Source organism: Chiloscyllium plagiosum, chromosome 2 (genome assembly GCF_004010195.1).
Source record: "Chiloscyllium plagiosum isolate BGI_BamShark_2017 chromosome 2, ASM401019v2, whole genome shotgun sequence".
NCBI lineage: Eukaryota > Metazoa > Chordata > Chondrichthyes > Orectolobiformes > Hemiscylliidae > Chiloscyllium > Chiloscyllium plagiosum.
The window spans coordinates 28975157-28996015 of NC_057711.1; the positions used below are offsets into that span (position 1 = coordinate 28975157).

At 41.1% G+C, this 20859-nt stretch overlaps 1 long non-coding RNA gene across 2 annotated transcripts in view; it reads right to left on the bottom strand.

Annotated features, from left to right (window-relative positions):
- Window positions 1–13947: 13947 nt before the first annotated feature.
- Window positions 13948–20859, bottom strand: part of LOC122558155 — a 300586-nt gene continuing 293674 nt past the window's right edge. For both annotated transcript variants that reach the window (XR_006314055.1, XR_006314054.1), the window contains 2 exons: window positions 16092–16261; window positions 13948–14029 (listed from right to left, as the gene is read on the bottom strand). This is a non-coding gene — a long non-coding RNA (uncharacterized LOC122558155). The remainder of the gene's footprint in view (window positions 14030–16091; window positions 16262–20859) is intronic.

Here is a 20859-nt window from a genome sequence, read left to right on the forward strand (position 1 = left end):
CATCCCTTCCCCCACTCACCTATTGTACTCTATGCTACTTTCTCTCCACCCCCACCCTCCTCTCACTTATCTCTCCACCCTTCAGGCTCTCTGCCTGTATTCCTGATGAAGGGCTTTTGTCCGAAACGTCAATTTTACTGCTTCTCGGGTGCCGCCTGAACTGCTATGCTTTTCCAGCACCACTAATCCAGAATCTCGTTTCCAGCATCTGCAGTCTTTGTTTTTACCTATTACCAAAATCAACCCATTGGAACTGTATTTTCCTGATTCTGACCAAATATTTCTCCAATCATGGATTCCTTCATTGTGCTGCACCTTTAATCTGCATTCCTCAGCAACTATCGAAGTGATTATTTCTCTATACTTGATTATTTGTTTCTTCATTTCAGCTAACTAGTATCATGACTTTTGGTTTTGGCCTAGTTGTATTGTTTTTGTTTTAATCAACTTAAGAACCTCAGATTAATCCTCAAGGGATGGTTAAAAAGTTAGACATGACAAGAATGATCCTTGTCCACTCCATTTCTAGCCTTAACAAAGTCAGGTTGAGGGAAAGCAGAGAAAAGTGGGAGGATTTTGGGAGCTCCTGGGTGTCTGACCTGTCCACAGGAGGCGTGGTGATCTTGACTATATGTGAATAAGGAGAATGCATGCCTGAAATTTGAAATATAAAGAGAAACTGCTTGAAAAATTAGTTCTGGCAGCATTTGTGATGAGAGAAACAGAATTAACATTTAAAGTTCAATATAACTCTCTGTCAACTGAAATTAAGGCATGTTAGGCTGCTGGCATTGGGAGGGGTTTGTCATTTGCCTTCCCTCCCATAATCCAGAACCCTACTCAGCTCTTGTCCATCACACACCAGATCCTACTCCTGGTTCGCAATGGGGCTGTGCTAATTGTAAAACTCAGCGTTACTAGGGTTCTATTGCAAGTGCTTGTGTCTAACAAGTATCTGTAGTATGGTGTTGTCACTAATTGCTGAGTTGACTCATTTTTAATAACTTATCCTTGTTCTTCAAACTTTGACTTGTGAATTAATTCTCTCTATCTTTATCATTTACCATCTTGAGTATCATATGTGGCACTTGTTAACAAAAGTTAAATGATGCATTTATGCTTGTTATTTTTCTAAATGTACATTATCATGTTACCTTTCATAGGAAAGCTTAGATTGGTGTTGGCATTAAAATGGCTTGCAAGACTATGAAAAGCTATTTTCTTGTAGCTTCGTGGTAATTCGAAGCAGTTACTGCAGAAAGAACCTTTTGTCCACACCTTGGATGATTCAGCTTCCCACTTTTCATAGCAGAATGTTCAGATTATCTTCTTGTAATTTTATATCACGAGTACCAGTGCGTCTGTGCTTTTGTGATGTAGCACTGTACGTCACTACTGAGACCTATTCAACTCCAGTGTAATGCTTATTATACAAAATAATAAGGACCAGGTGATGTTTAGTGTCCCTCACCATTTGAACTATTGTATACTTGAACCTCTGTCATTCACACTGGCAGTGATCCCAGACAAACTCAGAAACATATTTCAGTTAAAAGGTTGGTCTCTTGACAATTCATTGTTGTAGATTAGCAAAGGTCACAGAAATGGATGGAAACATAATCTCGTTCCAACTTTGGTTTTTTACTGTTTGATCATTTGTGCCTGAACACGTCCAGCATATTAAGTGCTATGGATATAGCAAAATCTAAATATTGCTTCAAAACAACTTGATAAAGTAGAATCAGAGATAAAATTAAAAATGAACGAACACTTTTAGAACAGATATTGGGAAGAATATGCTTGCTGAAAGGTCAAGACATTAACACACAGTGCACTCTTTCATTTACAAAAGAGCACAAGAATTAGGAGCAGGAATAGGCTACTTAGCTCCTTGGCTGATCTTGTTATGGTCTCAAATCAACTTTGCTGTCTGTCACAACTCTGAATCCCCTTGTTCATCAAAGATCTATCTAGCTTGTTCTTGAAGAAATTCAATGCACAGTGGGTTACTTAGAGATGCCTGAGCATCCTGTATTGATCTGGCATGTGCATGCAAATTCTTTACCTGAAGTGTCAGCGAAAACAGAAATTGGAGCATCCAGATCTATAGGACCAAAAGGTACAGGAGGAGAATTAGGCCATTCAGCCCATTGAGTCTGCTCTGCCATGGTTGATATCTTTATTAATCCCATTCTCCTGCCTTCTCCCAGTAACACTCGAGCCTTTTACCAATCTCTGTCTTAAATACACTCAATGACTTGGCCTCCACAGTCTTTTGCAGCAATGAGTTCCACAGATTCACTGCCCTGTAGCTGAAGAAATTCATTCTCATCTCAGTTCTAAAGGGTTGTCTCTTCACTCTGAAACTATGCCCTTGTGTCTTAGTCTCTCCTACTAGTGGGAGAGACACATCCCCACATCCATTCTGTCCAAACGTCTCAGTGTCCTGTAACTTTTAATCTGATCCGATTCCCCATCCTCATTCTTCTAAACTCCGAAACTAAATCTGCACCTGAAACAGCCTTTAGGCTTTATGCATCTGCAGATGAGAAGACTATTTGAGGTCTCCTTTATAAATTTGGAGTGCCCTGAGCATTACCAGTGCTAAGGTGGTCATCTCCAGTAAAATACACTCTTCAAGTGGCCAAACCAGCAGCCTTTAAAATCACTGACATACTGAAAGTTATCAGCATGTGACTGTACCTTCCAGCTCCATGGGATCAGTGAAGACTGCTGATGGAGCTCCCTTGTCCACTCACTAATCACACGCACTTCTCTTGTCACCAGGACTACATGAAAATCACCATCAGTGATGCAGCAGCCTGACATTCAAATCAGGCTCTTTCCCTCATTGCCTATGGGGATAGCAAGTCAATGTATGCAGCTCACGAGCCTTATTGCCTAAATCTGGATATTCCTCAGGCCTATCCATTCTAACATGGTGATCGCACTCTGGTCACGGAGGAGGGGGATTCAGAGCGGCATTTTTCCATCCAGAGTGCAGAGGGGATAAAAGTCATAAAGGGTGGTAAAGGCTGAGAACACTCACAGCATTTAAAAAGCTTTTGGATATGAAGTCAAAGTGCCATTACCTGCACAGCTATGCACAAGGCTAGGAAGTTGGATTAGGCTGGTGGTTACTTGTTGACTGTCACTGACATGATGGGCTGAATGGCCTCCTTCCACATGGGACATTTCTAAGATTTTAAGAACAATAAAGTTTTGAAAAATCTATTTGGTGCTTTAGTAGAAGCGACAGCCTTAGTGGCCCAGCTTTTGGATCAGGTTCTGGGACTGATTCCTCAGCCAGGGACCAGAAAGTAGGTGAAATTTGGTTGGCCTGGATTCCATCTGTAGTTTTCTGATGGAGTGAATGTGGCTGTCTCTCCTGGAATGGGAGTGGGGCGACAGTGTCTCTGAAGCTCTGTGAAGTGACTAAGTTGGACACCTCTGAAGCTTTGGAAAGGTCCCAAACTTTGTCAAGGGGAAGGCAATTGTTCCTTAAGGAAAATCAAGTTGTCTCATGTTGCTGGATTGGAATATTTTGAAGCTGATCATACTTTACCACAACTTTGTCCCAGAAAGGATTTAGGGGTACAATCATGGTACAGTTAACTGGTCCTTAATATTTCAGTAGATTGTTCAGAGCTAGACTTTCTGATGTAGCCCTACACGCTTGGCCCTTCTTCCTAGTTTCTACTTCACCCCATTTTCACCAGGGCTGGATTGGTGTAGGGGTGGGCAGAGACTAGAGCGGTGTGGGCAGCCAAAGGAGTCTGACCCCTCGTGATATTGGAAGAGAGCTTGAGTATTACAAGAGGCAATTTAGTGTGTTAGGGAGCTTCTCGAAAGACCAAAATAAACTTATGTCTTTTGACTTATGTTCTTAATAAAAGCTGGCATGCTGGCCCTGTTACATGATTCTCTGAAGTCACCTGGCTTCATTTCATTTGTATTGACCAGAGGGTATTGAAAAAGAAAAACAACATCACTTCATGTCAAAACTGACCTTGCAGAAAAGGGACTTGACTCCACTTTAACTTTGCTGAAGACTTTTTCCACTGCAAAGTCCCTGCCAAAAACAATAAGTAGAGGAAGGAATCAGAGACAAGGTCATATGTAAAATACTTTAATCAGACATGGTAGCCAAGACAACCACAAGTCCACATGGTTTTTGTCAGTGACCATCATATTTAGTGCATTTTCCCCAGGCTGGCATGAGAAGCTAATTTATATTTATGCAAATGCAAAAATAAAATCACGGCTTAAACTGCAAACACAGTTTTATTTGGCACTTTCATCTCCTCAACATGCATGACATGCCAAGGAACAATGGGAACACTATAGACTGCCCTGGCTCTGACCTCATCTCAGCTTGACGTGTGTGCACACAGCTCAAAACTCAGGTATAAATATGTGACCATCCTCCACCCACACAAGCGTCAGCTTCACCAAAGCACTAAAACAGAAGCCCTTTTGGTCTCAGCTTCGGTCTGTATTTTGCCAACTGCTTCGAGTTACTGTGTTTACAAGAGAATGTGCAGCTGTGCATCTGAAAAGTACATCGATGTCTGTAAGAGGAGAAGGGAAGGCAGTGCATGCCTGCTGAAATCAGGTCATGCCAAATGCATGACAGAGAAGATTAAGAACACTGTGAAAGGATTGTCCTCACACTTCAGAAAGACTGCATACCTTTCAACTTCAGGATTTCACTACTGGATCAAGACACGCAAACTGTTTGAGGTCCCAACATCTAAAGGCTGTAAAGCTGCAACAAGCAATTCTCTTCGATGTTATAGAATTCCAAAATTCTATCCTTTTTTTACGCCATCCCTTTTGCCTAGCTCTATACTGGGTTGAAATTGTTGCAGCTCACTATCCACTTTGCCAAAGTATTTGAAAAACTGACAAATTTAGGCTGAATTTTAACCATTTTAATTTCATGAGCCAATTTCTAACCCATTCTGTGTGGAAAGTGGCAAAGAAATGTGCAGCATGGAGGCTGTCTCTCATTAACAAGCAAATGATGTAACGTAATGGGCACGATCCATTGACAAATAAAAATATTCTATAGCGCTCTTAATTATTGAGCTTGGTATAGTTAATTGAACCCAGGAGGTGCAGAGTTCTGAGTTGAATAAGCATTCTGGAATTTGGAGGATCAAGAAAGGGAGATTCGGCAGGACTGGTGTGGGAGAGAGGGTCAGAACATTGTTGGCAGGGAAGGATTATATTGCTTGTTACTGGTACAATGCTAGCACTCAGGTTCAAATGTTTGCGGGAGGTGGGATGCAATCCAATAGAATGATGGGTCTCGCTGTATGGTATCTAGCCCATCTCCATATTCCACTGGTGACCATTCCACTTTGAGTCACCCACAGTCTTTTAATGCCTGATCATTACTTTTGCCAACATGAGCGGCATAGATACAAGATAAGCTATAAAGTCTTGAACGTTGGAAATGGAAACAGAGAATATGTTTTGTACCTTTTGTAATGCATCAGAAATGGAAAGTTTTCACCAAAAAAAAGTGTGTTATCTTGTAGCGTTGTGACTCTAGCACAGTTCTGATGAGAGGTTCTGCCTGGCTTGGTTCTGTGATCCTGGTGCTGTGGGAGGAGAGGGCGTACTCAATTGGATGAGCAGGCTTTGAGCCAAATTCCTCCTAGTCTGCAATTCAGCACCCTTCTATTTTTAGTGAAATGCCTACTTCCTTTGCAAGCCTCATTAAGATGCCAGATTTAATGCATAAATATTTAAATGCACACCCAGTGTTAATTGTGTTGGGTTTACCCTTTTCCGTCTGGTTCTGCAACTGTTTCTTTACCCTTCAGAGTGTGTGCTGCATTTCACAACACACAATATTGTCAGACCATTGTGACAAAGGGGAACTTGGGTGACAGTCTACACATTGAAACTGAGAAATATGTCTGCAAAACCAGTCTGATTCCTAACATCCTCAGGCTAATAAAAGAAAGAGGTTATAGTTGGCCAAGATCAAGTGACTCGATTGGTTGGGAAAATAGATTCAAAAGGCAAATGATACAAAGAGACATGCATTCAGAGGTTAAAAATCACACAACACCAGGTTATAGTCCAACAGGTTTAATTGGAAGCACTAACTTTCTAAGCGCCACTCCTTCATCAGGTGGTTGTCACCTGATGAAGGAGCGTTGCTCCGAAAGCTAGTGCTTCCAATTAAACCTGTTGGACTATAACCTGGTGTTGTGTGACTTTTAATTTTGTACACCCCAGTCCAACACCGGCATCTCCAAATCATGCATTCAGAGGAACTGACTGAATAATGGAAAGAAAGATTTGGTTGGCTGGTGGCGTTGTGGGGGTATTAAACCATTCATGAAGAAAAAGAGTCACTGTGAGGAAATTAAAAACAAAAGCAGGGGCATGTGGGTGGGGGGGGGGAGTTTTAATAAGAAAGACGATACCATGAAGAAATAAATATTTCAAAATGACGAACGGATGCAAAGAAAATGAAAAGATAATTTGACTTAAGGCCCACAGAACAGATAGGCATCCTTGGGAGTGTTGATACTTCAGTATATATTTTCATTTCTGTAATAATGATCTATGTTGATGATTTTCAAAAATAACTTCTAATTGTTTCTAGGTAAGCTACCACCAACATGGTAGTATAAGATATCAGAGCAGTGAGTCTTAGGAAAGTGGAGGTGGAGCAGCAGTTCATGATTTATTATGATTGATATTAGGGTTTTTAATTCAGTGAACTGAGTTTAATGACCTGCCAATGATAACTAAATGATCCTGATACCAAACTTATGTGGGAGATGTGAATATTCCTCTGCCAATTGAAGCACTTAAATGGGCATACAATAACTATGTTGAGGGCTTCATTACACAACAACTTCATTATTCAGTCAACAATAAGCAGGGTACTTGTCAGGTGGAAAGATCAAACATCAAAACCTGTTGGAGTTACTTTTATGCTCTGAGTGTATTCCTTGTTCAAAGACACTTAGTGTCTGATGGAGGGACATGGCATGGGAAGGTGTGCCCCTTGAGACCCACCCTCAACCCTATTTCTCTCTTACCCACAACCTGAACCCACAAACCCACTCCTGACATCACTTAGTGTCTGTGTCCCTTAGTGATCCAAGGCCTTAGGTGATCACGATAGTAGCCACCACCTCCCTGGTGATAGAGCTGGCTAATGAGGGGGGATGGTAATTTAGTGGTAATGCTGCTATCGGTCCACAAGCAGCCCAGACTAATGCTCTAAAGACACTGGCTCAAATTCCACCATTTATTTAATTAAAATACTAGTCTCAATAATGGTGACCATGAAACTACCATTGATTTTCACTAATGACCCTTTAGGAAAGAAATCTGCCATCCTTGTCTGTTTGGTCAACATGTAACGCCAAATCGAAAGTGAAATTATGGATGGACAAAGGGACAAATGATGACGCAGCGATGATTTCACTCCACTAGTAATTCAGAGGCTCAGTGTAATGCTCTTGTGTCTTTAAAGTCCTGTCTTGGTAACTCAAAGAACTTACATTCCATCAATACGGGTGGTGTTTCTGTGTGGGGTAGTGGTGGTCACATTTGTCTAACACACAGTGAGTCCCCAGGTTGAAACAGGGTTAATGCCTCTGTATCCTTCCGCGAAAAAAAGACGTGCTGCTCCTATTTATGGTAATAGTTAATGGGATTTATTTATTTAGTCTTGTTGTAACACAATTGATTTCAGTGCATAGTAGGTGAAAAATATAGAGGCAGGTTAGCTACTGAGATTATAAATTCAACTCTCACTTAGCATGGGTTTGTCATGTTTTTGTAGTGTAGTGGCTATGGCAATCACCTAACGTGTGAAAAGGTTCCAGTTCAAAACTGGGTAGAAACATTTCTAAAGCTTCAGTATCTCTGCATTAGGGTAGGTTGTGTTGCTCCTATTTATTGTTAAAAGTTAATTAAGAAAAAAAGAACAATATTTGGCAGCTTTTGGCTGGCGGGACATCTATCCCTAGGAACCTTGATCAGGGGAAGGAGTGCTGCTGCTCAATTAAGTGCCTAATTGGCACATAATTTGGCAGATTTTCCTAAAAAAAACAAGCAAGGCTCTCCAGCTCGCAAGTGAGGCCCTGTCAATTCAACCAAACACTGCTCAGAATGTTTGTAAAGCCAAGCACATGTACAGGTGCTATCATCATTCCCAGACAGAGTTAAACATTTCTGAAGAGGGACACAAGCACTAACTTGTTTCTCTGAGAGAAGTGGGTTGGGTTTTAATGTGGGGGAGATGCCGGGAAATCCTTTGGTTGATGTTTGGAACTCCACAGCTTTACTTGAAATCTTTGTGATCTTTTAGCAATTCTACAAGATTAATTTTGAGAATTGCCTGTCCCCAGTGTAATCATCTCTGGGGTCCCTTGCTTTACTGGCAATAACATGATGGGACTGATAATGAAGTAGCGAGAGAGTGACTGACTGGAAATTTCAGCATAGTGAGTTCACCTCATGCTTTATTGCAATGTCAATTCATTCAGATTGACAGGTATTTGCTCTCCTGAATGCTGTATCAGCACCCGTGAAGCATTATCACTGAAGATGGGTGCAGAACCTGGCCTCTTAAACAAACCACCCTCTTAACTTCCTGTCCACTTTGATTGCAGGGTGCGCCAAGAGCAGAAACATACAGGAAAGCACAGTAATCTAGGCTTACCCCCAGAGTCTCTTGACAGCGTGCTCCACTATTGACACTATTTGTTGTCTTTCTAATGAAATGTCAAATACAAACAAGGAGCAGTAGTGGGCCATTCAGCGCCTCCAACCTGCTCTCTATTTAACAAGGTCCACACTGATTCGATTGCAATCTCAAATGTACAATTCCACCAACTACTGATAACCTTTCAACCCTCCTTGCTAACTAAGAATCTATCCATCTCTGCCTTTAAAATATTCAAAGATTCTGGTTCCATTGGCTTTTGAGGACGTGTTCAAAAATTCAGTGAGAAACATTTTACCTCAACTGTGTTTTGAAGAGGCCACACTTTAATGTTTAAACAGTGAAACCAGGCCCTAGATTCTCCCTTAAGAGGAAACATACTGTCCACATCCACCTTGTCAGGATTCCTCATGCTTCAATCAAGTCACCCCTTACTGTTTGAAACTCCATTGGATACAGGTCTGGCCTTTCTAACAAACCATCCATTCCAGGTATTAGTCTGATAAGACTCCTCTGAACTGCTTCCAATGTATTTATATCTTTCTTTAAATAAGGTAACCACTATTTATTAAAAACATTTAATTAATGTCTCTCAGATAAATGCAATAGATCCTACGGCACTACTCCAAATAAAAGCTGAAGATTTAATTGCTGTTGTCCTGACCAATATTTCTCAGTCAATAGACATTGCTGGAACAGATTATCTAGCAATTATCACATTGCTGTTTATGGGAGTTTGATGTGTGCACATTTGCTGCCTCAATTCTTACACAGCAACAGTGACTACACTTAAAAAAAGCGCATAGTCATAGAGATGTACGGCATGGAAACAGACCCTTCTGTCCAACCCGTCCATGCCGACCAAATATTCCAACCCAATCTAGTCCCACCTGCCAGCACCTGGCCCATATCCCTCCAAACCCTTCCTATTCATATACCCATCCAGATGCCTTTTAAATGCTGCAATTGTACTAGCCTCCACCACATCCTCTGGCAGCTCATTCCATACATGTACTACCCTCTGCGTGAAAATGTTGCCTCTTAGGTCTTTTTTATATCTTTCCCCTCTCACCCTAAACCTATACCCTCAAGTTCTGGACTTCCCCAAACCCAGGGAAAAGACTTTGTCTACTTATCCTATCCATGCCCCTCATGATTTTGTAAACCCCTACAAGTCACCCCCTCAGCCTCCGACACTCCAGGGAAAACAGCTCCAGCCTGTTCAGCCTCTTCCTACAGCTCAAATCCTCCAACCCTGCCAACATCCTTGTAAATCTTTTCTGTACCTTTTCAAGTTTCACAACATCTTTCCGATAGGAAGGAGACCAGAATTGCATGCAATATTCCAACAGTGGCCTAACCAATGTCTTGTACAGCCGCAACATGACCTCCCAACTCCTGTACTCAATACTCAAACCAATAAAGGAAAGCATACCAAACGCCTTCTTCACTATCCTATCTACCTGCGACTCCTTAATTGGCTGTAAAATAATTTGGAGTACCTTGTGGACAAATTAAGTCCTTTCTTAAATAAGGAGACCATAAATGTATAACACGATACACTTGCTCTAACCAAATCCCCTCTGCCTCCTTGCCTTGCCCTTCAGAATGGAAGGCAATGCCATGCAAATAATACAAACCGTCACTGATGGAAAATACTGCCAAAGAAACAACAGAAGGCAACAAGCCAAAGATCTGCTTTTGCACAAAGCACACAAGATGGTGATGATTGGACCCGTTGCTGATGCATGCAGCAAATAAACAGTCTATGTAGAACTGACTGTGGAGAAGTAGTTGTTTAAAATAGCAGGCAATGTGAATGGAAAATACTGCCAGCAATATTGTGATCAAGTTTACCACACCCACTGGAGACTAATTAGAACTCCCTCGGTAATGTATCTGCGCATCAGCTTAGATGATGTCCTCAAGCCTCCAAAATTAGACTTGAATTCACGAGCTTCTCGTTATTCTGATTGTCCCTCAAAGGGAGGAATAGAGCTGATGACATAAACCTGCATATGGAATCTTTTAAAGTGGGGAGGCTACAGCAATGCAATTGCTATACACCTCTGGTCAGGCAGGAGATCATTCCAATCTTGCTGCCTGCTTTCGGCACATTGCAAAGATTTACAGGTTGATAATCAATCCTTTTGACCACATCACAATCGCAGCTTCCATGGCCACCCAGTGTTTGCAGTGTCTGTTTCAGGGGCAGTGCCACCACTCTTCCTGTTCATGAGTTACAGGTGAGTGTGTTAGCAAAAAAGGCAAATGTTAAAAAAAAGGACAGAATGATAGAACGATCTATCCCATCCCTCTCAGCATGCCTGAACTTTAAAGTAACGTTGTTGCACTTTGCTATGTGTTACCTTCCGAGAAATAGACCTTTAATTAAATCTATTTCATATAATTATAGCTTCAGTTCCCACTTGTTATAAACTATGTGTCTGGCGGAGTTGGCTTTGAGACAGGCGGTGCCACAGCTGCATCTCAACTCTGTAAAACAAAACCCCTGGCCAAAAAGCCAGGAATGAAAGGAATAAAAGCAAGCACAGAAGAGTTATGTGCACTTGGTCCTTTGTATTTCTGAAGCTGGTGTTACCTCAAGCACCTTTGGAGCAGAACCAACTCTGCACAAGTTTTAACATGTTGGCATTCTAATACAATTGTGGAATGGCCATGGTTTAAACATTTCCAGATTAATAATTAGATCTTCTTGCATTTTATTTTTTTCAGTCAATACTTGACTTAACTTCCAAACCCAACATGCAACAATACGTTCCCTTTGATGTCCCTGGAGATTAATGATCTGCTTTGCTATTTCTAGCACATGTTAACCATTCGATGATAGATTGCCTATTTTAACTGCACCAAATCCTCCATACATGTCATATGACCTCTTGTTACTCTCTCTGCCACAGCCCACAATAAAAGCTATTTGTATACTCAGTCCATCTGCCTAATCTTTAAATATGTAAATAACCCGACAGTTTCCAAAAGGTGCACTCATTTAATTTCATTTCACTGCATTGATAAAAGAAGATTGGTCTCGTGATTCTGATGGATTTTTTGATATTAAAAGCAAGGTGAGTCCAGGATTTGGTCAACCATACCGTCCCGATGCTGACCCTACTGCAAATTGGGCATGTAATTAGCATACTGAGAATTACACAAGTGGTGTAAAACCTCAGATATGTCAGAGGTTTCGGAGAGGAATACTTTGGTTGAAGTATGGGTTAGGCCTCAAAGGAGCCCTGTGTTGTTGCCGGACGTGAAATCAGCTGCTGCATAAGTGGTTACAGCAGCATCAGAGAAAACAAGCAGCCTTAGAGTGAAGGTGAGAGCTGGATTGAAGGAACAAGAAGAAGCTTTCAAGAAATCTGACCTCAGCATCCCCCTCATTGAGGCATAGAGTAGGAAAGAGGGACTATTTCAGGTTGAGAGCTGCCAAGTCTGTGCTGTTAATTTGTGGAGGGAGGTCACTGAGGTGGAGTGACACTTTTTTTTCCCCCACGGGGACTCCTTTCTGATGCAAGAAACAAGTAGTAACCACACCAGAGAAGCTAAAGTGAACGATAAGTTCCCACAATTCTTCCCAGCAGACTGTGCCGCTCTTTTTTCAGTCATTACTCTGCTAGTGTTTTCAAATAAACCCGCTGGACCCGCTTGGTGTCGTGATTTTTTTTTACCTTACTCTGCTGGTGTTAGAGCAAGTCAAAAGTGAAAATATTGATCTGACAGTGAGTGGCAAAACCTGGCTGAAATCATTTTCATGCCCCTGAAAACTGGGTACGTTAAGATTTCTCGGATCTTATTCTTAAAACAAGACAGTAACGTGAGCATCTTCAGTGGTCTAATTCTAATTCCTCTGGATGAGATGGATATCATGGATCATGCTAGAGACCAACGTCAATCCTCAGTGCCATTACATATGAAACTAATTTTAAATGCACAGTACCACTTAGACTGGATGCTGACTCCAAATCAATTGCATCTAGCCTCACTAACAGTGTCACTAGCAGCTTGTGCACCCAAAATGGCTGCACCAAACATTCACTTCCATGCTTGACATGATATACAAAGAATAGTAACAACCTCCAGAGAATAGGTCAGCATTATTTCCCAGGGTCTGCAGAGTCTGGTATTATCAGTACCCACTCCTTTTGATCAGTGGGCACTCAGATCCAAAATGCACCACAACTGGTACTGCTTTGATTGGCCTATCACCTCATGGTAGTTTTTTTTTAACTTGCCCCCTCAGATCCTTGCTAGTATAAGAGGCAAGAACACAAGAGCAGACTATGCAGGCTGCTGAAGCATATTGAAGAATTCATCTTGGAATCAATTTACTTTATGGTGCTGTGGAGTCCAAGGATTGCACATTGGTTGTGGGCAGTTGCAGCTCCCGTTCGGTTTTTTAATACATATGTCATTGTTCTCTCGGTTGCACTCCTGGACTTTTGGGTACCCATCGTGTTAGGGACGGGGACATCGCCAAAGTAGTGACCAACAGGTCCAGACAGCAGGCTATGGACAGGGTCATGACTCACAAGTGCCTGTCCTCTCCCAAGGTTACGTTAGTGCCCAGGTCTCCTTGGAGAAGGAGCACACAGTATCCACCAACATCATGAAAGTTTTCAGTGAGAAATGGGCACCACAGGGGGTGAATTGAATTCCTTACAACTTCAACATTACTTTAATTTACTCCTAACTCTCTTCCTAACTTCTCCAATTTTTGTTATTGTTGTATTGCTAATTTAATTAGTGACATGGTCATTAGATCTGCCTGCAGTTGTACTGCCTGTGTTGGACAATGTTTGTCAATTGAGATCGTTTAACTAGTTAAAAAAAAAGAATTTATCTGGGACTCTAAATATCTTCTTGAACAGCATTTCAGCTGGATCATCACTACAGGTGGATAATGAATGTGGCATTGCCCATATCCTGTGAAGAAACAAAACGTAATTAAATTGTAATAATAAATGTAAAAAATTGCTAAATGAATCATCTGCTATTTAGATCTGAAAGATTCAAACTGACCGTGTCCCTTATATGAAACCAGCTAATGTAAATATTTCAATTGACAGTCTAGTGAAAAGTGGAAGAAAGCTGAAGTCACTGGGACAAGTTTTCAGACTGTTAAAAGTTGTTCTTTAAATGTGATGACTTTGATTTAAAGAAAATAGATGGCAAGGTAAAGATCTGACTCACTGCTCAAGAATTGGAAAGAATGCAGCATATTTTGCAAAGTTTTTTTTTATTTGGAGGCGATCATCCAGGAATTTGGGTCTTCCATTTTCTTGTAGGCTTCCCTTGAGATGCCTGTAACGCAAAGCTACATTGTTAATGTTGAGGAACACTCAATTAAGCACTATCAACATTTGACAAATTGTAAATATGAGATTTTCAGAGATGAACTGTAAGCCTTGTTGTATAATTGACAAATTGATTTCAATGCAGATAAGTTGGTATTGAAAAGCAAAGAGTGCACATATTCTGTGAATTTTAAGACTCAAAATGTGGCAGAGTATCAAGAGAGATTTGCACCAAATTTAACAGCCGTGCCACACACTTTCATCTCCCATAATATCCGCCTCTCTCCCTTTCCAGGAAGAAAGTAGCTTGTGTATAGTAACAACAGTCAATACGGATGATGGGCTGCCCAACATTCTGTTCCTCACCCCTAATGTGCAAAGTACCCCAACTCTGACCATCCCTAGTGGCTGACTAACTGTATCAAAGCCTCTGGACTGGTGTCAGTAGCTACCTTCGATTTATTGTCCCAGAATCCCTGGGCGAAGACTATCTCCCTTGACTGAAGACTGCTGATAACTATGACAAGCTTCCTGGCTTTCCACAATAATGCAGCAGTACTGAGAGCCTGTCATCTAAGGCTGAGGGGCAAAATGGCAAAGGGGCAAGGCAAGGATGCTTGAGCATCCAGGTATATTCATAGTGAAGTAGAGCTATGACAGCAAATGAATAGACTGAAGGTGCAGCCTGGTCCAGTCCATGAATTGGATGCGTGTCCCTGAACGCACAGTGCCCTTGTTGCAGCATTACAATGAAAGTTGCTGGTGCAGCCCCAGATGTGGGCATAAGGAATCCTAGAGGCTGGCACATATCAGATGCTAATGTCTGTGGGGTGCATGTGACCATAGAGCATGCCGTGATCAGTATGGTACCTAGTGATCAGCATATAGGTCCTTTTGGAGCAATTGACAATCTGAAGTTACCCGGTAACTGTTCTGAGAATTCTGAACAGCTAGCTTATTCAACATGCTCAGAAAGGTATTAATGAGGTAAGTTGTAGCATGAATAAATTGATAAACAAGCTAGAATCACCAATTGGTCACTCATCATTGTTGATATTGCAGGTATAGATGCTGTCAGTACGGGATGTCAAGGAGAAATGGTTAGATTGTCACTTATAGCAATGGTTATTGTTTGGCACTTGCATAAATTCTATGATATTCTATTGGCATGGTGGCTCAATGGTTAGCACTGCTGCCTCACAGCACCAGGGACTCAGGTTCAATTCTGGCCTTGAGCAACTGTCTGTGTGGAGTTTGCACATTCTCCCCGTGTCTGCATGGGTTTCCGCCGGGTGCTCTGGTTTCCTCCCACATTCCAAAGATGTGCAGGTCAGGTGAACTGGCCATTCTAAATTGCCCGTAGTGTTAGGTGCATCAGTCAGAGGGAAATGGGTCTGGGTGGGTTACTCTTCGGAGGGTCGGTGTGGACTGGTTGGGCTGAAAGGCCTGTTTCCACACTGTAGGGAATCTAATCTAATCATATAAACATCCTGACATTTTAGATTTTTTTGATAGAATAAAATTAATTAGTTAACTTTAAAGTTTGAGTGGAGATTCTGATAACCATTTGAATCTATTTTAAACCAACTTTGAGTTCACTGTTACGCTGAATGATTCCGGTTTAATTAGTCACCTTCAAAGTTCATCATTATATGAGAAGATCTTTTCACGTTTTGAAATTCAAAGTCAAAGTTCAGTTAAAAAGTCACCAAAGCATAAAAAACAGTCTAAACCAACTTTTCAAGAGGGGGAGTTGTTGCAAAGATCATTGCTGCCACGAAAGATTTTGTTCTTTCTGAAATTACTTCCTACTCAGAGGAATTAACAGGAAAAGAATCAGATGATCAGGCTTCAGAGACTCTCACGAGGACTATACTCAGTAAAAAGAAAGAAATTTTCCACATGTTAGCCCATTCATTTATAAAGCCGCAGCAGATGACTGGCTGTAACTCATGGAAGTTCATATCACTTCCTGTTCACTTCTTCCAGCTGTCACCGATGGTCCTGTTAGCAAGGCTTTCTAACAAACTGTCACTTCGGTGTTTGTGACGCACAATGCTGAGACTCACTCTCTGTTATTGGGATCCAGCAGTTAACTGATTTCTTGTCTTCACAGTTCCAGTTTGGGGCTGTCTGACAGAAGTTTCTTCCATCTGGGGTTATTTATTAATATGGTACGTTTAGACAGAGTAATCCATTTGCCCAGGAGGCTAGACAAGCATGAGGCTTTGTTGGCATTCTAACAAAGTAAGCACAAAAGGACAAAGAAAACATTTACCAGAGCTGAACAATTAAAATATACACTGTAACAAAAGCTGCTCAGTTTGACACAATTACAAAACCTTTACTTTTGTTTTCACCCAGGATCTCACTTGCATTTAGCTGTAAAGGAAATGGATTCACAGTTTTAAAAAAATCACTCAAGTTTAAAGATGGTTTTATGTCAGCAGCAACGGAGTTCTGCAATACAACAGCTGAGAAGCAAAGAAGGAAAAATTATGAAGAAATCCCACAGATTGGATATTGTAAGAAGCATAGATTTTTTTTTCAAATTAGCCTATTTTTCTAGTCAACCTGCTCAGAGATGTCATTACTCACTTCGGGAGTGGGTGGGACTTGAACATAGGCCACAAGGACCCAATATCATGAGTATTATGCGAGACTGTAAATAGTAAGCACATGACTGCATTGTGAGAGCGACATACCACTGTCACACATCAATGTGACACACACACACAGGGCATAAGTACCTGCTAGCAATCACATGGCTAATCATACAATCACTTATTTTCTCTTCTCAGTTCTAGTTCTTTACTGTGTCAGTATTTTAGTGTGAACTTTGGTCAAACTCATTAAACCATTAATAACCAGCATGTCTGTAACCAAGAACAGAATTTGCAGAATAATTAGTCAGGTGACAGCAATAATGATACTGTTCCTCCCAAAGGCGATACTCTGGTTTCATAGACAACCCTATCTATAGCTTGAATAAGATATGAGGAGTCGTTACATTACTGATTAATGGGTTAGGAAACTTTGGGACCCAGATTAGACAGGCAGGAATGTGATGTGATCATCTTTTCCATAAGTATCAAATTGCAGGAGGACTTTCTAAGAATTCTGAGCAGCCAAAGTCACAAGCTGGGGCCATTTGTACCTGTAGATCAATAGGGCCTTTCAATGAGCTTTGTTGGATTACACATCTGGATGCTGTCAAGTACCATACCTCATCCACAATGACTTAGCAGGTCACAGCCAGGATTTGGGTGGAGATGTTCCAAATATTATCATCATTTTTGAAGTAAAAATGAAACTTCGCATTAGATTTTGGATTCTGATAAGAAGTGAGCACCAGCAAGGGATGTGCATGAAAGTTTACGCTGTTGGTAGTGTGCCAATTCACCAGCACCATTCGGCCCTTGGATCATCTTTCTAGCTGCCAAATAGGGGTAAGGGCAGCATGAGTACCCATGAAGTGATAACCAAAAAAAAAGCCTATTGAGACCTATTAGCAAAGGCTGATTGTATGTGAGTGTCCTAAGCCAGCTGGGACCAGCTTCCTAAAGGTGTCCCCCTGCTTGGGGGCCAGTACAACAGGCAGGCTTTCAGGCTGTCCTGTTTGACCTCAGCTGCAGCCATAAGCTTTCCTACAGAGAGGATACCCATTCACAATGGTGACCTGGATGTGAAGTGGTTTTTGTTTTCAAGTTTAATTTGAAGGGCTAGCTCCATCTTTAGATGCCTCCCCTTCTCTCTCTCTCTTGCCTCTGGTACTGCCTCTTTCGAGCCTCCAATTGGCCCTCCAGTTTCAAGACCTGTCTGCCAGCTTTAAGTGGATGGTGAACCCATCTCATAGAGGAACACCCCTGTCAGGTGATTATGTGCTCATGGTTTTCTATATGTTAGATTCACAGGTTCATATTGAGTCAGATAACTGGAATTTTATTAAATATTAGTAACTAACTACATACACTGTTATAAAATCTCAGATAATGTGGGTTATATGCATACGTAGTTTGCTGTTGCATTATATATGTAGTTGGCTGGTAACCTCCTAACAGACTAACTGACTGAACTAAACTAAGATGGAATCATTTTATAGCATGTCGCATATCGCAATATTATCGAGCTATCTTAAAGGTACATTGTCTTTCTGAGATCTGTATAATAATACATCAGATGACTGTACCCTAGCAGTGCTAGGTTCTGACCCTCATTTAACCTTCTTGACCTTACTTCCAGTTCTGGTTTCTACCAAGTGACCTCTGCTGCTAAGTCTGTGGGTTGACACTGGGTAGTGGAATAACAGACTCAGCTTTGATTCTCCCCACATTGCGAATTGCAACACTGACTTTGCTAAGCTAACAAGAATACGGTCACTCGCAGATAATAATGGAAGACTGTGTTCAGTAGTTCAAGTGAATCTGAATAGTATTCAGTCAGCAAAGAAAGAATTTGCATTTATGTAGTGTGGTTAATATCCTGGGGATATTTCACAGCCAATAAATTACTCTTGAAGTGTTTTGTGGAAAAATGTGCCCACCAATTCATGCAAAACAAGGTGCCATAAACACAAATGTTTTAAATAAACAGTTAATCTGTTATCATACTGTTGAGAAATGAATGTCAGCATGACATCAAGGGAAAAAAAAACCTTCTTTGAAAAAAATTCCATGAAAGCTTTTATGTCTACCTGAAAGAAAGCAAAAAGCTTGTTTGAACAATTCATCTGACAGATGGTAGCTCTGACAGTCGAACGCTCATTTAGAATTGCACAGAAATGTTAGCCTAGATATTTGGGCACAAATTTGAAGTGAGGATTGACCTCCCAACCTTCTGAGTTATATGATAGTGAAAAACAGAAGCTTGTTCTCCATCTGATGACACTTCCAGCTTGCAATTTAAATTGCAGTCTTGATTTGAGTCTCAATCTACCAACGTCTAATGTAAACACAGAAAAGATTAGCAAGAGAGCAGAGCCTGGACGTTTTGTAAGACTTGAAACAGAATTATGCAATATTCTAAAATGGGCCAAGGACATTTAGTCCTGAAAGGATTAAACTGCTTGATAGTTGGCTCACTTAAGCATTTCCATTTATATAACACAGAGCAATTTAAAGCCAACCAAAATTTGTTACAGAAATATCATAAAAATGCATGTGGCTATTACTATAATTGGAATACGTAATGCTAAAAGATCTCATGGCACCTAGACCCTGCTGCTTCTCACCCAAGCCATGAATCTGTGGCTCTGCTGGGTTGAATTCTGATTGAGATCTTTGTACATGTTCCAAATGCAAAGTGCCCAGAAACTAACACAGGCTGGACCTTTATTTGTGCAGGAGCTGTGGACTGGTACACTGACTCCGATCAGGTTTACAGGACAATAATCTGGTAAATCTCAAAGGCATGGTCAATGCACTAGCTTGAACTCTAGACAGGTTTTAAATGTGTTACTTTCTTTTTTCACCCACTCATAGTGAGGGGCATTGATGGGCACACCTGCTATTTTTATGGAGGGACCCCAGTAATTTCCCCCAACCCAGCCAGGGGTATTGTACAAGGCAATAATTTGCGGTGAATTCAACTTGATGAATCTCCCAAGTCTCCCAGATTGCTCAAGTATCTCCTGGAAGGGACCATGAACTACCTGAATAATATTAGTAGGAACTGGGATTAAAAGTGGAGCTCAGCCACTGTGACTTCCAACAAGTATTTCTAATTCTTTACTCACTGGTGAGGTTTCCTCCTTAGCTTGGTGTGGTTTGTTGGAATCTTTGCACAAGACAGCTAGCTTCGTAATGGCTGTCACTCTACATCAATCAACATCACTCTGTCATCAGTTAGCATCACATTCAAAGAGACAAGCCCTGCTCAATTCTACCAAAAAATTTGATGTTTATCATTATAAATATAAACCTGAAGTTTCAATTCAAATACCACTGAACAAATCACAATTTTAAAATTAATTGCAATCATTGCTTAAGAATATTAAAATAATGGTTCAGGTTTTTACAACCTCCATAAACATCACAATTTTTTAAAATTTAAATTTGTAGTTAATGAAAGAATGACATGGTAAGAGTTCATATTTTGAAACTTTTACTGTAACAATTAACTAAAACAGCACTATTGACTAAACACTATTTTCTTTATGTAGGTTACTCATAATTTAAACCACAGAGAGAACATTCCCCTTTTATGTTTGTCACCCAACCCACTCTCTGTGGAATTATAGTTCTTGTGGTTCTGTTCGCCGAACTGAGAATTTGTGTTGCAGACGTTTCGTCCCCTGTCTAGGTGACATCCTCAGTGCTTGGGAGCCTCCTGTGAAGCGCTTCTGTGATGTTTCCTCCGGCATTTATAGTGGCCTGTCCCTGCCGCTCCCGGTTGCCATAGTATCACTACCAGGGACACCACCACACAAACTGGCTAAAGAACTACAGCAGAAACTGAAACACCTGATCAGCGGATCCAGACACTCTATACAGTCAACACAGGAATTCTTGGACAGAAATATACATATAGACAAGAAAAAACTATGGTCTCATTCAATGTAACGGCACTGTTCACCTCTATGGACAAAACCCTAGCCAGAGAAACAATAGCCAACCTGCTGGACATACAGAACAGACAACAAGACGGGGAACCTATCAACAAAGACTGCATACTCAAACTACTGGACCTGTGCCTCACAACACACTTCACATTCAACAACCAAATATATGAACAAATCAATGGCACCCCCATGGGCTCACCCATCTCTGGACTCATAGCAGAAGCGGTAATGCAAAGGTTAGAACAAACAGTCTTACCACAAATTCAACCCAAACTCTG